The sequence below is a fragment of the Heterodontus francisci genome, chromosome 35, assembly GCF_036365525.1.
Source record: "Heterodontus francisci isolate sHetFra1 chromosome 35, sHetFra1.hap1, whole genome shotgun sequence".
Lineage (NCBI taxonomy): Eukaryota > Metazoa > Chordata > Chondrichthyes > Heterodontiformes > Heterodontidae > Heterodontus > Heterodontus francisci.
The window spans coordinates 22,218,951-22,236,135 of NC_090405.1; the positions used below are offsets into that span (position 1 = coordinate 22,218,951).

General features: G+C 47.1%; 1 long non-coding RNA gene and 1 other non-coding gene across 2 annotated transcripts in view; one reads left to right on the forward strand and one right to left on the reverse strand.

Annotated features, from left to right (window-relative positions):
- LOC137350441 (uncharacterized) overlaps positions 1 to 17,185 on the reverse strand; it is a 41,895-nt gene that overhangs the window by 12,212 nt on the left and 12,498 nt on the right. The window contains exon 2 of the long non-coding RNA XR_010969419.1: positions 10,767 to 10,907. This is a non-coding gene — a long non-coding RNA (uncharacterized lncRNA). The remainder of the gene's footprint in view (positions 1 to 10,766; positions 10,908 to 17,185) is intronic.
- Positions 9,979 to 10,067, forward strand: trnap-ugg (transfer RNA proline (anticodon UGG)). The gene is given in 2 exon segments: positions 9,979 to 10,014; positions 10,032 to 10,067. It is a non-coding gene; the product is annotated as a tRNA-Pro (tRNA).

Here is a 17,185-nt window from a genome sequence, read left to right on the forward strand (position 1 = left end):
ACAACTCTTTGCGCTGCAAGACCAGCAGGTTTCGGGCAGACCAAAGGGCGTCTTTCACCGAATTGATAGTCCTCCAGCAGCAGTTGATGTTTGTCTCGGTGTGCGTCCCTGGGAACAGCCCGCAGAGCACAGACTCCTGTGTTACGGAGCTGCTAGGGATGAACCTCAACAAAAACCACTTCATCTCTTCCACACCTGCTTTGCAAAGACACATTCCAGGAGGAGGTGGGCAATCATCTCTTCCCCACCACAGCCACCGCGGGGGGAATTGCGCGGAGGGGACGAGACTTCGGGCGTGCAGGAAGGATCTGACGGGGAGGGCCCTTCTCACCACCAGCCAAGCTACATCTTGGTGATTGCTTGAAAGTTCTGGTGATGAGGCATTCCACCAAATGACTTTGGCGGTCTGCTCAGGGAACCATCCGACAGGATCCCCTGTCTCCTTTTCCCGTAGGGCCTTGGGGACATTCCGTGCAGACCACTGCCTGATGGATCGGCGGTCAAAGGTGTTTTCCCGCAGAAACTGCTCCACGAAGGATAGGCAGTACGGCACGGTCCAACTGCATGGAGCGTTCCGCGGCAATGTGACCAGGCCCATCCTTTGCAACACCGGGGACAGATAGAACCTCAGCACGTAGTGACACTTGGAGTTTGCGTACTGGAGATCTACACACAGCTTGATGCAGCCGCACACGAAGGTGGTCATCAGGATGAGGGCCACGTTGGGTACATTTTTCCCACCGTTGTCCAGAGATTTGAACATCATGTTCCTCCGGATCCGGTCCATTTTAGATCTCCAGATGAAGCGGAAAATGGCTCGGGTGACCGCCACAGCGCAGGAGTGGGGTATGGGCCAGACCTGCACCACATACAGCAACAAAGTGAGCACCTCGCACCTGATGACCAGGTTCTTACCCACAATGGAGAGAGATCGCTGCCCCTCCCTTCCGAATCATATCCCCAGCACCTTCAGGTAGTCTGACCTGACGGTGAAGGGGACAAAGGATCGGTCAGCCCAGTTCCCAAAGAACATGGCCTTGCTCTTGCCATGGTTAACTTTGGCTCCCGAGGCCAGTTCGAACTGGTCGCAGATGCTCATCAGTCTGCGCACGGACAGCGGATCCGAGCAGAAGACGGCGACGTCATCCATGTACAGGGAGGTTTTCACCTGAGTGCCTCCACTGCCTGGGATTGTCACCCCTCTTACGCTCGCATCCTTCCTAATAGACTCAGCAAAGGGTTCAATACAACAAACAAACAAGACCGGGGAGAGAGGACAGCCCTGTCTGACTCCAGATTTGATCGGGAAACTTTCCGATTCCCACCCGTTGATTGAGACTGCGCTACTGATGTTTGTGTAGAGCAGTTGGATCCAATTGCAGATTCCCTCCCCAAACCCCATTTTGGAAAGCACGTCCATCATGTCGGTGTGCGATATCCTGTCAAAAGCCTTCTCCTGGTCCAGGCTGATGAGGCAGGTGTCCACCCTCCTGTCCATACATAGGCGATCGTATCCCTGGGTAGTGCGAGACTATCAGAGATCTTCCTGTCGGGTACAGTACAGGTCTGATCAGGGTGAATCACCAACTCCAGAGCAGACTTGACTCGACTGGTGATGACTTTGGACAGAATCTTGTAATCAACATTAAGCAGTGAGATGGGCCGCCAATTTCTGATTTTTGCCCTCTCCCCCTTCCGCTTGTAAATGAGGGTGATGATGCCTTTCCTCATGGATTCTGACATGCTGCCGGCCAGGAGCATACTCTCGTATACTTCCAGCAGGTCCGGGCCGACCCAGTCCCACAGGGCCGAGTACAACTCAACCGGTAAGCCGTCGCTCCTGGGAGTTTTACTCGTCTCGAAGGACTCAACGGCCTTTGTCAGCTCGTCCAGAGTTAGCGGCTTGTCCAGTCTCTCCCTCCTGCTGTTATCTAAGACCTCTGTGATAGATGACAGGAAGGACTGGGAGGCTCTGCTGTCTGTGGGCTTCACGTCATACAGCCCAGCATTAAAGTATTTGCTAATCCTTAGTATGTCAGACTGTGAAGACGTGACTGAGCCATCCTCTTCCTTCAGGCTGCTGATAACAGAGCTGTCTGTGTGTACCTTTTGGAAGAAGTAATGCGAGCACATCTCATCCTGCTCAATGGAGCGAAATCTGGACCGGAAGATGATCTTGGAGGCCTCCGTGGCAAAGAACGAGGCCTGCTGGCTCTTCACCTCTTGGAGGTCCTCCTTGACCTCGACCCCCATTGATTGCAGCCGGAGCAGATTTTGCATACTTTTCTGGAGTCGGGACATTCCCCTCTGTCTCTCTCTCGCCCTCTGAACACCTTTGTGGATGAAGAACCTCTTGATGTTCTCCTTGATCGCTTCCCACCACTGAACTGGAGACTCAAAGAGAGGTTTCACGGTCCTCCAACCTTTGTTATCCCTTTTGAGTTCCTCAACGTTCTCTGGGGTCAGCAGTGTAGCATTGAGCTTCTACCTCCCTCTGCCAACCCGCTGGACGTCCTGTAAGTGACAGTCGGCCAGTAAGAGGCAGTGGTCGGAGAAGAACACCGGCTTGACATCGGTGGATCTGACCGTGACAGCACGGGACACAAACAGGAAGTCAATCCTGGAACGGGCAGACCCGTTCGATCTTGACCATGTGTATCTGCGCTGCGCTCCGTCTGCAGGTTTGCTGAAGACGTCGTGCAGTTTGGCATCTTTAACTGTTTCTATTAGGAATCTGGACGTAGTGTCCAGTTTGCTGTCGTCACTGCTGGATCGTCCAGCCGCATTGATGATGCAGTTGAAGTCACCGCCTAGGATGACTGGCCTGGACGTCGCCAGCAGCATTGGGAGCTGCTGGAAGACGGTCAGCCGCTCGCTGCGTTGTACCGGGGCGTACACGTTGATCAACCGGAGCGGAGCGTTGTTGTCCATTACGTCTGCTACGAGGAGGCGACCGCCCACCACCTCCTTAACTTCGGAGATGGTGAAGTTACCTCCCCGCAGCAGAATACCCAGGCCGGAGGAACGGCAGTCATTACCCCCCGACCAGATCGATGGCCCATGGGACCACCATCGTGACCACTGCCTGTAGGTGCTGAGATGTGGTATTCCACACTCCTGCAGAAACAGGAGGTCGGCTTTGACCTTGGCAAGGTAATCCAAGGTTGAAACATATCGCTTTAATGCTACGCACATTTGTGGAAGCAATCCTTATACCCATTTTTTAAAAGTTGGTTGTTGCTTCCCATACCATTTGTCCTTGCTAGTCCCAGTCCTTCGGGATGTTCCTGCATACCCATAGTGTACGCAAGCTGTTTCACATTCGTTGGGCTCAGAAACCCCTCCTGGTTTTTCATGCAGGGTTTGTTCCGCTGGGTTGACATCGGGGGGGTCTTGTAGGCAGTAAGGATAGGGTTGTCCTCTGCTGTTCCCCTCTGTTCCTCCTCGAAAACATCACTGCTCCCTGCTTCCCGGAGCTGAGGTGCGCCAGACATGTCTTTGCTCTCAGTGTCCCGGAGCTGGGATGCGCTGGCCATGTTGTTAGGTGTGGCGCTTTGGGGTTGGGGCTCGCCAGGCCCATCACATCTTCCTGTGTCCGGGGGCTGGGGGGCGTTATCTTCCAGCTCCTTGGAGTTCTGCCGCTTCTTTTGAAGGGGCCGTCGTTCCAGCACTTCCTCATCCAGTGAAGAGGAGCTGTTGTAGTCTGTCTCAGAAGGTAGTCTCCTCTTGCCACTGGTTTGGGTGGTGACCTGTTCTGCTTTTGGAGGTCTTTTCTTTGTGTTTTTCCTTTGTACCACTTTCCACTGACCGGTTTGTCCATCTGCTGCCTCCTCCTCCATTGATTCTGTCTGTGGAGGAGGGGTTTCCGGGTGCAGGGGAGGTGCTGGGTCGCTGGTTTCAGCTGCCTCCCCTTTGTTCTCCTTCTCAGGTAGAAGTTCCTCACTGCGGAGAAGGTTGCTTGTCTTCTTTCCAGCACCTGACGCCTTCGTCGAACCTTCTCCCGGCCTTTCCTTGGACCTTGCTGCCTGAGCATAACTGAGGCAGCGTTTGGGGCAGGTTTTGTAGAGATGGCCTGCCGCACCGCACAAGTTGCAACACTTAGTCTGCTTACAGTCCTTGGTCTGATGGCCTTCCTCCTTGCAGTTCTTGCAAACAACCATGCTGCAGCTAGCTGCCGCGTGACCAGATTTGCCACAGGTGCAGCAAAATCTGGGCTGCCCAGCGTAGACCAAGAAGCCTCGACTTCCCCCGATAGCGAAGCTGGAGGGAGGGTGGATAATGGTTCCACTGGCATCGACCTTCAAGGTCACCTTGACCTGCCGCTTGCTGGTCCAAATCTCAAAGGGGTTCTTGACATCAGTGCTGCTGCCGGCCACCTCGACGTACTTGGCGAGAAAGGTGAGTACATCCACCACCGGAACATGGGGGTTGTAGAGGTGAATCGTCACCACCTGGTCACGTTGTGAAGAGTGCCTTCACTGTGAGGATCGACAACGGCGCCTGGTCCCCTTTCTCCTTGAACGCCTACAGGAACTTGATGCATCCTGCCACATTCTTGAACATCATGTCGAAATACCCACTGTTGGGGAAATCCTGCAGGCAGAAGATGTCCGAAGCTCGAAATCCACAGCAATTGATGAGGATTTTCTTGATGAAGAAGGTGCGATCGACCAGTGCATCTCCTTCCTTGTCCTTCACCACCACCCGAACGGTGTTCCGCACTCCCTGGCCTGAAGCGCGAAGATTGGTTATAGCCATTTTACTCAAAGCCTACCCAGGATCAAAAGCCAATGATCATGCTTTCTTCTCTTCCAAATAAGCACCGATAAGAACAGATACTACACTTGATCTTAGCCAAAAGGCCCTTATTTATGTTTAAAATACTAGTCTGGGACCCACTCTTCTCTCCCTCAAACTGAATGTAAAATTCAATCATATTATGATTGCTACTACCTAGGGGCACCTGAACTATGAGGTAATTAATTAATCCTATCTCGTTGCACAATGCCAGGTCTAGTATAGCCTGCTCTCTGGTTGGCTCCAGAATGTATTGTTCCAAGAAGTTATCCCAAAAACATTCTATGTATTCCTCATCTAGGCAACCTCTGCCCATCTGAATTTTCCAGTCTATATGTAGATTAAAACCCCCCATAATTATCGCTGTACCTTTCTGACAAGCTGCCATTATTTCTTCCTTTATACCCCATCCTACAGTGTGGTTAATGTTAGGTGGCCTATACACTGCTCCCACAAGTGACTTCTTGCCTTCATGATTTCTCATCTCTACCCAAACTGCTTCTACATCCTGATCTCCTAAACTTAGGTCATCCCTCTCTATTGTGCTAATACCATCATTAATTAACAGAGCTACCCCATCACCTTTTCCAAGCTTCCTGTCCTTCCTAAATGCCATGTCACCTCCAATATTCACATTCCAATCTATGTCGCCCTGCAGCCATGTCTCTGTAATGACTATCAGATCGAGATCGTACTTATTTATGCTATTTGTGCTCTCAGTTCATTTGTTTTGTTTCGAATGCTCCATGCATTCAGATACAGAGCATTTAGTTTTGTCCTTTTATTATTTTTGTCACCTCTAGCCTTATCTGTTGATTTACTCTTTGATTTGTATGCTTTGTCTCTTCCTGTCTCGGTCTCTTTATCATTTCCCCTATTTATACCTTTCTCTCTTGCCTTGTCTCTCCTCCTTGATTCACCATATCTTCCCAAATTTGATCCCTTGCCCCCACTATTCAGTTTAAAACCGTCTCTACTTCCCTAGTTATGTGGCTCGCTAGAACACCGGCCCCAGCATGGTTCAGGTGCAGACTGTCCCAACGGTACAGCCACCTCTTTCCCCAGTACTGGTGCCAATGCCCCACGAACCAGAACCCACTACTACCACACCAGACTTTGAGCTGTGCATATGTTTCTCTAATCTTATTTGTCCTATGCCAATTTGCACGTGGCTCAGGTAATAATCCAGAGATGATTACCTTTGAGGTTCTGCTTCTTAATTTGCTGCCTAGTTCCTCATTCTGACGATGCAGAACCTCTATCCTTGTCCTGCCTATGTCGTTGGTACCGACATGTACCACGACAACTGGATCCTCCCCCTCCCATTGTATGTTTCACTCCAGCCCTGAGCAGATGTCCTTAATCCGAACACCGGCAGGCAACACAGCCGTCTGGACTCTTGCTCTTTGCTGCAGAGAACAGAGTCAATCCACCTTACTATACTGTCTCCTACTACCACTACATTCCTTTTTTCTCACTCTTTGAGCCGCAAACACTTACTACAGATGTGTTTGCCCTGGATCACACTGGCATCCAGGAGCTCCCACATGCTGCAGCTGTGACACATCACCTGTCCTGTCATCCTTAAAGTGTTCTAATTAACTACTTAATTATTTTATTCAATTATTTATTTTATTGTATATTTTATTAAGCTTACCACTAGTTTGTTTACTATTTTAAACGTTAGGACTAAAATGGACCTTAATCACTTACCAGATAGTCATCAAACATGCAGCTTCTTCCAAATCAATGAACTACCTGCTTGCCTGTGATGTCACAGCTTACCAGATCCTCACCAAACAGCTCCTTCCACTGCACCGAAGCAAGAACCAAATCCTGCAAACTCACCCCAGCGGCTCTCTGTTTCCCTGCTCTCACTCTCCATTGTGATGTCACTCCTGCCTTGCTCTGTCTCCAAGTCTGTGCTTTTGACGCACTTCTTATCTCTCTGTTCCGTCGTGCTCCTGTGTCTCTGGTCCAAAATTAGACTTTGATGAGACTCGAACCCACACCTTTGAACATTTTCTCTATCATTATTTATCAGGTCCAACACGCTATCCATTGCACCACAGAGCCACATATGTTTTAAGAAACATCACCAGGGCCTTTGATCTTGTCAGCAGAGATGGTCTCTTCTTCTTTCCACAAGAACATGCACAGTTCCATCAGTTACAATGGAGCAACATCAGACACTTTCAAGATCAGCAGTGGGGTAAAGCAGGGCTGCGCGCTGGCGCCAACTCTCTTAGGAACAGAGGAACATAGGACTAGGCCATTCAGCCCGTCGAGCCTGCTCGACCATTCAATTTGATCATGGCTGATTATCTACCTCAAAGCCCCTTTCCCCTGCTATCCCCATATCCCTTGATATCATGAGTATCAAGATTTCTATCAATTTCTGTCTTGAACATGCTCAATGATTGAGCTGCCACAGCCCTCTGGGGTACAGAATTCCAATGATTCACCACCATCTGAGTGAAGAAATTCAACCTTTTCTCAGTTTTAAATGGCCTGCTCCTTATTCTGAGACTATGTCCCCTGGTTTTAGACTCACCAACCAGGGCAAACATCCTGTCGACACCCACACTATCACGCCCTGTAAGAATTTTGTCAGTTTCAATGAGATCACCTCTCATTCTTCGAAACTTTAAGGAATACAGGCCCAGTTTCCTCATCAGACAATCCCACCATCCCAGGGATTAGTCTGGTGACCCTCTGTTTCACTCCCTCTATGGCAAGTATATCCGTCCTTAGATGAGGAGACTAAACTGTACACAATACTCCAGTGCGGATTCACCAAGGCTCTATACAATTGCAGCAAGACATCTTTACTCCTGTACTCATGACCCCTCGTGTGAAGGCCAACATACCATTTGCCTTCCTAATTGATTGCTGCACCTGCACAAGAGCTTTTAGTGTCTCAGGAACAAGGACACCCAGGTCCCTTTGGACATCAACACTTCCCAGCCTCTCACCATTTAAGAAATACTCTGTCTTTCTGTTTATTCTACCAAAGTGAATAACTTCACACTTACTCACATTATATTCCATGTTCTTGCCCATTCACTTAGCCTCTCCAGGTCCCCTGGAAGCCTCTCTGCATCCTCCTCACAACTCACACTTCACCGAGCTTTGTGTCATCTGCAAACTTGGAAATATTACATTTAATCCCCACATCCAAATCATTTATATAGGTTGTTAACAGCTGTGGCTCCAACACTGATCCTTGCAGTACCCCAATAGTAACAGCCTGCCATCCTGAGGAGGACCCGTTATTCCTGCTCTCTGTTTTCGGTCTGTTAACCAATTCTCAATCCATATCAGTATATTATCCCCAATCCTATGTGCTCTAATATTGTTTACTCACCTCCTGTGTGGGATCTTACCAAAGGAAAATGCAAATACCACACATCCACTGGTTCTCCTTTATCTGTTCTATATGTAACAACCTCAAAAATCTCAACGGGTTTTTTCAAACCTGTTTTCCTTTTCATAAATCTATGTTGACTCTGCCCAATCATATCATTATTTTCTAACTGTCTAGTTATCACATCCTTTATAATTGGTGTATTCTTCTCCATGCTGCTATTGTACGCTTTCAGTGACTCAGATGGGGGTGTTCACCTGCACATCAGAGCTGACGACAAGCTGTTCAACTTGGCAAGACTGTGCGCCAAGACCAAAGTGGGTAAATTCCTAGTCTGTGAGTTGCTGTTTGCTGATGATGCTGCGCTGACATCCCATAATGAAGTTCACTGACAGCAGCTTGTAGATCGGTTCTCCCTGGCCTGCAAGGAATTTGGACTGACGATCAGCCTCAGGAAGATCAAAGTTATGGGCCAGGACGTAGAGACTCCACCTTCCATCAACATCGACAACCTCACTTTGGAGGTTGTCAACAGCTTCACATACCTTGGATCAACAATCACCAGCAATCTGTCCCTTGATACTGAAATCAGCACCAGGATTGTCAATGCTGCAGCTGTCATGTCAAAGTTGAGAAGATGAGTGTGAACCGACAGCAAACTGAACGATACAAAGCTCCACGTGTAACAGGCTTGTGATCTCAGCACCCTCCTTTGTAGTAGAGAAGCATCAACAACTTATATAAGCCAAGGAAAGCAGCTGAACAGCTTCCACCTCCGCTGTCTCAGATGGATATTGGACATCTCCTGGCAGGACAGAGTGCCGAATGCGGAAGTACACCAGCGTGCAGTGATCCGCAGCATGTTTGCCCTCTTGAGTCAGCGGTGACTCTGTTGACTGGGCCAAATGAATGACGGTCACATTGCCAAATACATGCTCTATGGTGAGCTTGCTATCAGCATGAGACCAACAGGTCAGGAAGAAAATTGAAGTCATTTGGGTGGCACAGTGGCGCAGTGGTTAGCACTGTAGCCTCACAGCTCCAGGGACCCAGGTTCGATTCCGGGTACTGCTTGTGTGGAGTTTGCAAGTTCTCCCTGTGTCTATGTGGGTTTCCTCCCACAAGCCAAAAGACTTGCAGGTTGATAGGTAAATTGGCCATTATAAATTGTCACTAGTATAGGTAGGTGGTCGGGAAATATAGGGACAGGTGGGGATGTTTGGTCGGAATATGGGATTAGTGTAAATGGGTGGTTGATGTTCGGCACAGACTCGGTGGGTCGAAGGGCCTGTTTCAGTGCTGTATCTCTAATCTAATCAAATTTGGAGAGGTTTGAGTGAACGGAGGTGAGTGGGCATGGATTTATAAATGGGAGTTCATGCTTGACAAATCTAACTGCATTTTTTGATAAACTATCTGAGAAAGTTGATGAAGGGAATGCAGTGGGTGTTGTTTATTTGATAAAGTACCACTTGCAAATTCCACACAAGCAGTACTCAGAACTAAACCTGGGTCATTGGAGTTGTGAGATTGCAGTGCTCACCACTGCACCACCTTCAGAATGTGGATAGAATAAAAAGTGAGATTGGATGGACAGAAGCAGTCTGAAAAGATGGTTCAAACAAAAGGTGAAAACCCTGAAATGTTAATTCTGATTCTCTCTCCACAGATGCTGCCCGAGGTGCTGAGTATTTCCAGCACTTTCTGTTTTTATTTCAGCTTTGCAGGATGTTGCTTTGATCAGAAAAAAATGGATGATCGGCTGTGGGCGCCAGTGAAATTCCACAGGAGCAAATAAAAAGTTCACCAATAGTGGCTCGTTGGTCTAGGGGTATGATTCTCGCTTTGGGTATGTAAGTGATTAATATGTGAGAGGTCCTGGGTTCAAATCCCAGATGAGCCCTTCTCTGTTGCTATTTTTAGTTTCAGGTCATCGATTGGTTTCAGCCTTCCAGAAAGCGGAATCGATTTCCAAACTGAGCCTGCTTGAGGACCGGGGAACTGGATTCAAAGAGCTTGTCGACAAAATTGAAATGAACAAAATATACAGATTGTCAAGTGGGAATATAAGGTTGCAACAGTAACTAAAGGCCTGCTCGGGTCAGCAAATGTAACCCGACCCAAGCCTGACAGCACCACATCCGACCTGGTCCGAGTCCTTTCATTTTTTCCCGTGCCCGAACTGACCACCAGAATGTTCAGTTAAACTTGCTTCCGTTTTTCACTTTTTAAGCTTGTGCAGGTAAGCAACAAAAACTGTAACTGGACTTGAAAGGTTGTTTAAATGTACATTAAGATTAGAGCTACGTACCGGAGGTGATGAGCTGAAGATTGTTATCATAGAAGTTAGTGATTGTTAGGTCACTAGTTAAAGAGAAAGTCATGGAGTTGTGCCCAGACAGGTTGTCCCACACTGTATTGATTAAAATATTGCCCGAAGGCTAGAAAATATCATTATACATTCCCTAGACTCCTGCTTTACAGGTTGAAATACTTGCTGCAAGTTTATCAAGAGAGCAGCTGAGATGCAGAGACCAGGAAGGTCTTGAGTGATTAATTATTATAAAATATACATTCTTATATTAAAGAGATTGTGCTCTACCTTCGATGGAATCGCTCACTGCAGACTAGTGCAGAGTGTTTCCCGCCTTAACGTCCTGGCTGTCACTGGATCTTGAGTCTAGGCCTCTGGATTACTGGTTCAGTAATCTTTGAAATGTCTCCCGTGATTTAATATTTTAATCTGGTAATCAGATTTTACAAAAAAAAAAATTAACTTATTTAAGACTGCTTCGTATTTAGCCGTGTCAAATGAATAAAGAAATTAAAATATATTCAAAATTATATATCAACTATTAAATACTAATGCCCAGCTTTGTATATAAAAAATGCCTCTTAATTTCATTAATTATCCATAAACACTGAGGCCACATTAAACTAAAAGCAGCGATTTATCAAGTCTGACACTTAATTAATTAAATATATTCCAAATTTAGAGCATAATTCATTGTCTTTCCCCTTTCAATCTCTTAATTTGCATTACAAGCCTCCTTTACTTTACAATCTTTATTCAATACAATATGTTTTGAGGCAGGCACAAGAAGTCTTGCCAACCCCTAACGGGATGCAGTCAATTCATTTGCAAACTGTGCAATTAAAGAAAAGGGTGAAGTTGCTATTCATGCAGATTGTAGCTGTTCAACTGCTTTTGTCACCAAGAATACAAAGCACGAAGGAAAACCAAGAGAGAAACCAAAACACAAAAAGGTTAAATTTGTGTCAATGAAAAATAGAACTCATTAAAAACATCATATTACACAACAGTGCAGCAACTGATTACATTGTAAATATTTCATTAAGATTAAAATGGCAAAGACCTTCAACACCCCTAGAATCAGGAAAGGGCAAGAAAGAGCTAACCGGATAATTATGTGCCTGGGGCTGAGTTCTGCTACAATGTACACAAAAACTGTTTATTGATTAGTACACAGCAAGTTGAAATACCAAGCAGAGTAGGCAGTACACTTCAAAAGATCTGCGGTTTCCAGTGTTTCACTAACACAATTATAACACAAGGTATTTAGAGTATTCGAGTGTGTCTGACCCAGCCCGCCCTGACCTGAGCCCGAATGCTGAACCCAAATGCTGAACCCGGAGGAGCGACCCAAACCCGACACATGTCATCGGGACCCGTCGGGTTAGGGTCAGGCAGGTAGCCATGTTCTAGCATTAACTGAGACCTGGCTCCAAAAGCAACAAAATTGTGTTCTGGTCTGGAATGGAATTCTTCAATTGTTTCTGTTTGGCTTGGATTGACTCATCGATTTTCTTGTTTTTCACTTTGTCAATGCCTTTGAATAATTGTGGCTCCTTCTTCAGGGTGTCTTCTTTCACCAGGTAGTTCTGACCTCTGATGATGTTGATCGTAATCAGCTTCAATTTGCTGATAATTTTGGAAGTGAGCAGATTTCCTTTGCTTGAGTCTACAACATGGAACTCAGTCTGACATGTGGACCCATGGGAGGATTTGAAAGCTGCCCTTGCATTGGAGCATACAGTTGCATCCATCCAAACAGAGGTAGAGTAGAAGTGACAGTTCAGTCTGTCAATCATGGGACGTTTAATCTCAGGGTTGTGAGTTTGAGCGCCATTTAGATTTTCCCTATTTTTCGGCTTCAGTAGCAGAGATGACAAGGAGTGTTTGAAATGAAATTCAACAACAGTATGAGAAAGTCTCACTTTCATTCGGGAATCTTAACTCTCTGCAGCATCTCGCTGTGAAAGATTGAACTTTATCTCATTTCTTTTTCAGCTGGGAGTCAGTGCAGCTCAGTGGGACTTCTGGCTGTCTCCCACCTCACAATCCATCAGTACTGAGAAAGCAATGGGAAATATTACGCATGGCTGAGTAAGCAGAGGACACCGATTTAAGGTGAATGGGAAAAGAACCAAAGGCAACATGAGGAAAAACCTTTTTTTACGCAGCGAGTGGTTAAGATCTGATATGTTCTGCCTGAGAGTGTGACGGAGGAAGGTTCAACCATAGCTTTCAAAAGGATATATGATAATTATCTGAAGAGAAAAAAAAATCAGGTTTTCATGGAATACATGAGGATGTGGCATGAGCTGAGTTGCTTGTGCAGAGAGGCAGCACAAGCACGATGAGCTGAAACCTCCTTTTGTGCTGTAAGTATTCTGTGATCTATGATTCTATACAAAGTGAAACCAACACTCACATCTGAGAAACTGACAGGTACAGTGTAAACCCCACACTAACAAACCAGCAAATGCCAGGGACAGATTAAAACAACAGGCCTAGACAGGAAACTGACAGATACTGTGTGAAACCCAAAAATCATTTCGCAGGATTTGGCAGGTAATGTGTAAAAACCTCTCTTCCATATCCATACTGCAAGGTACAAAGAAAATTAGGTACAAAACCAGGCTCATACTTGGAAGACTGAGAGATAAAAAGCAAAACACAGACTCACCTACAAGAGACTGACCATTACAGAGAATAAAACACACTCACCTAGAGGAGGTGCAGATTAAAAACACATGCATGTAACAGAAATTGATAGGGATAGAATCAAACCCTTTCTCACACATGACACGAAAATTGGTGGCGTCGTAAATATTAGATTACAGGACGATATAGATCATCTGAGGCATAGAATATAAGAGCAGGGCGTTATGATGGAGCTGTATAAAATGCTAGTTAGGCCACAGATGGAGTACTGTGTACTGTTTGGGCACCACATGATAGGAAGGATGTGATTGCCCTGGAGAGGGTGCAGAGGAGATTCACCAGGATGTTGCCTGGACTGGGGAATTTCAGCTATGAAGAGAGACTGAAAAGGCGAGGGTTGTTTTCCTTAGAGCAGAGAAGGCTGAGGGGAGAGCTATACAGAATTATGAAGGGCATTGATAGTTTAGATAGGAAGAAAGTATTTCCAATAGCAAAGGGGTTAATAACCAGGGGGCGTAGATTTAAGGTAAGGGGCAGGAGGTTTAGAGGGGATTTGAGGAAAAAATTTTACCCAGAGGGTGGTTGGAATCTGGAACGCACTGCCTGAAGGGGTGGTAGAGGCAGGAACCCTCACAACATTTCAGAAGTATTTAGATGAGCAATTGAAATGCCATAGCATACAAGGCTACAGGCCAAGTACTGGAAAATGGGAAATGGAATAGTTAGGTGCTTGATGGCCGGCACAGACACGATGGGCCGAAGGGCCTGTTTCTGTGCTGTATAACTCTATGACTCTATATCAGAAACTGATAGATCTGGACAAAAGCTGATGCTCACATACAAGTTGTTGAAAGATAGGTGGTGAAACTCACATCGCAATAGCAGAAACAAACAGTCACAGACCAAAAATTGAAACATACAGAGTAAAAACCCACATTCTCACACCCGAAATTCACGGTTACGAAGTGAAGCTGACTCTCTCCTCCCAGGCACTGACGGGTACAAAAGAAAACACGCACGAACATACCAGGAAATGAAAGGCTGCATTTGCTGACAACGCCACCACTAGGTGGCGCTGCATCAGCACATGTGCAAAAGCAGCCTGTTCAAATAAAACCTCCCAGTCAGCGACGTTCTGGCAGCTGCCAGGGCTAAAGATGGCGCTGCTCAAATAATCACACAAAGGCAATGTAAAGCAAAACAAAGGCCATGTGTTTACATGGCAGCAGGGAATGGCCGGAGAGATCAGGCGGGGGAGAATGTCCGGAGAGAGCGGGGAGGAGGAGGAGAGCACACCCACCGCCACCAAGGTCTTCGGCCGCTCCCTCCCCACTTCCCCCACGCTCTCTACTTGCTTCCCCCACACTCTCTCCCCGCTTCCCCCACGCTCTCTACTCGCTTCCCACCCCTCTCCCCGCCCTCTCCCCTCACTTCCCCCGCTATGTCCCCCCACCCTCTCCATCCCCCACTTCCCCCGCCCTCTCCTTCTGTTAAGCTATTCCGTGACCTTGTCCTATCAATACCTTCTCCTTTGTTATCTCTTGCCCCACCCCCACTTTACTTGCTTAAAATCTTTTACATTTCTTATATCTGCCAGTTCTGAAGAAGGGTCACTGACCTGAAATGTTAACTCTGTTTCTCTCTCCACAGATGCTGCCAGATCCGCTCTGTTTTTCCAGCACTTTCTGTTTTTATCATCGATTTTCTTCTTTTTTACTTTGCTGATGTCTTTGAATATATTGTGGATCCTTCTTCAGGGTGTATTCTTTCACCACGTCGTTCTGACCTCTGATGATGTTGATCGTAATCAGCTTCAATTTGCTGATAGTTTTGGAACTGAGCAGATTTCCTTTGCTTGAGTCTACAACATGGAACTCAGTCTGACATGTGGACCCATGGGAGGATTTAAAAGTAACTTGGATGATCCCTAGTGGATCCCTAGTGGAGGAGTATCTGATCCATGGGAACCCAGGTTCAATCCTGGGTTTCAGCAATTCTGCTTCCTTATGCGTCCCTTGCCTTGGTTCTGATTTTCCAGTTGCACAATTTACTTTGAAATTATTTACCAAGCACCAGTAGATTGAATTTGAGAAACAACACAGAGTCATTTACAGCATAGAAGGTGGTCGTTTGGCCCATCATGTCCATGCTGGCTCTCCCCGTAGCAGTAGAGTCAGTTCCACTCACCAGCTCGATCCCTTTCCTCCTGCAAGTTTCTTTCCTTCAAGTATCCATCCAATTTCCTTTTCAAATCATTGATTGTCTCTGCTTCCACCTCACTCGTGGGCCGAGACATTACCACCCACAACATAAAAAAGTTCCACCTCATCAAGGATGGGAAATACTTACATCTTCTATATTTGCTTATTCTATATTTCTATGAGAATAGACTGACAGTCAACATGAAAGGGAACCCAAAAATCTTTGAGCAGCATGTAAATGATAAGTGGGTAGTAAGAGGTAGAGTGCGGCCTATTAGGGACAAAGAGGGTAATATATGCTTGGAAGTGCAGGGCAATGTTAATCTACTTAATGAGTACTTTGTATCAGTGATCACTAAGGAAGTGGAATTGGACAAAATATCAGTGGAAGTGAAGAGAGTAGAGTCAATGGAGAGGGTACAAATTGAGAGAGGGAGGTACTAAAAAGGCGGAGCAAAGCGGCACCGTAAAGTGCTTCGTGATAATATCCAGGGCATCACTAAACCAGCAATCCGCCGACAGGCTCGCCATGGCGGGGTCAAGCGGTTCTCGGATTTGATCTATGAGGGGACTCGCGGGGTGTTGAAGGTTTTCCTGGAGAATGTGATCAGGGATGCGGTCACCTACACTGAGCACGCCAAGCGCAAGACGGTCATTGCCGTGGATGTGGTGTACGTTCTGAAACGGCAGGGCCGCACTCCACGGATTTGGCGGCTGAACAACTCGACCCTTTCCAGCAAACACACAACAAAGGCTCTTCTAAGAGCCACCCACCGCCTCACACAGAGAGAGCAGTGACCTGGAAACGGGAGCTGGGATTGGCTGTTCAGAACTGACTGGAATAAATCTGTGCTGCATTCGGGAATAAAACTGGAATCCCCAAATTTGACATTTCACTTGCAGCAAGGATGTGCAGTGGATTTGATTTTCTAAACGGGCTGTGTAAACAGTGCCCGAGGTTCTACAGTTAGTTATTTCCCCAGTCGACACATGCCCTCAGTGAAAAGCCACACCTTCTTCTTTGGCCTCCTTGTCTCGAGAGACAATGGGTAAGCGCCTGGAGCTGGTCAGTGGTTTGTGGAGCTGTGCCTGGAGTGGCTATAAAGACCAATTCGAGAGTGACAGACTCTTCCACAGGTGCTGCAGATAAAATTGGTTGTCAGGGCTGTTACGCAGTTGGCTCTCCCCTTGCGCTTCTGTCTTTTTTCCTGCCAACTGCTAAGTCTCTTCGACTCGCCGCACTATAGCCCCGCCTTTATGGCTGCCCGCCAGCTCTGGCGATCACTGGCAACTGACTCCCATGACTTGTGATCAATGTCACAGAACTTCATGTCGCATTTGCAGACGTCTTTAAAGTGGAGACATGGATGGCCGGTGGGTCTGATACCAGTGGCGAGCTCACTGTACAATGTGTCCTTGGGGATCCTGCCATCTTCCATGCGGCTCACATGGCCAAGCCATCTCAGGCGCCGCTGGCTCAGTAGGGTCTATAAGCTGGGGATGTTGGTCACCTCGAGGACTTCTGTGTTAGAGATACGGTCCTGCCACCTGATGCCAAGGATTCTCCGGAAGCAGCGAAAATGGAATGAATTGAGGCGTCGCTCTTGGCTGACGTATGTTGTCCAGGCCTCGCTGCTGTAGAGCAAGATACTGAGGACACAGGCTTGATACACTCGGACCTTTGTGTTCTGTGTCAGTGTGCCATTTTCCCACACTCACTTGGCCAGTCTGGACATAGCAGTGGAAGTCTTTCCCATGCGCTTGTTGATTTCTGCATCGAGAGACAGGTTACTGGTGATAGTTGAGCCTAGGTAGGTGAACTCTTGAACCACTTCCAGAGTGTGGTTGCTG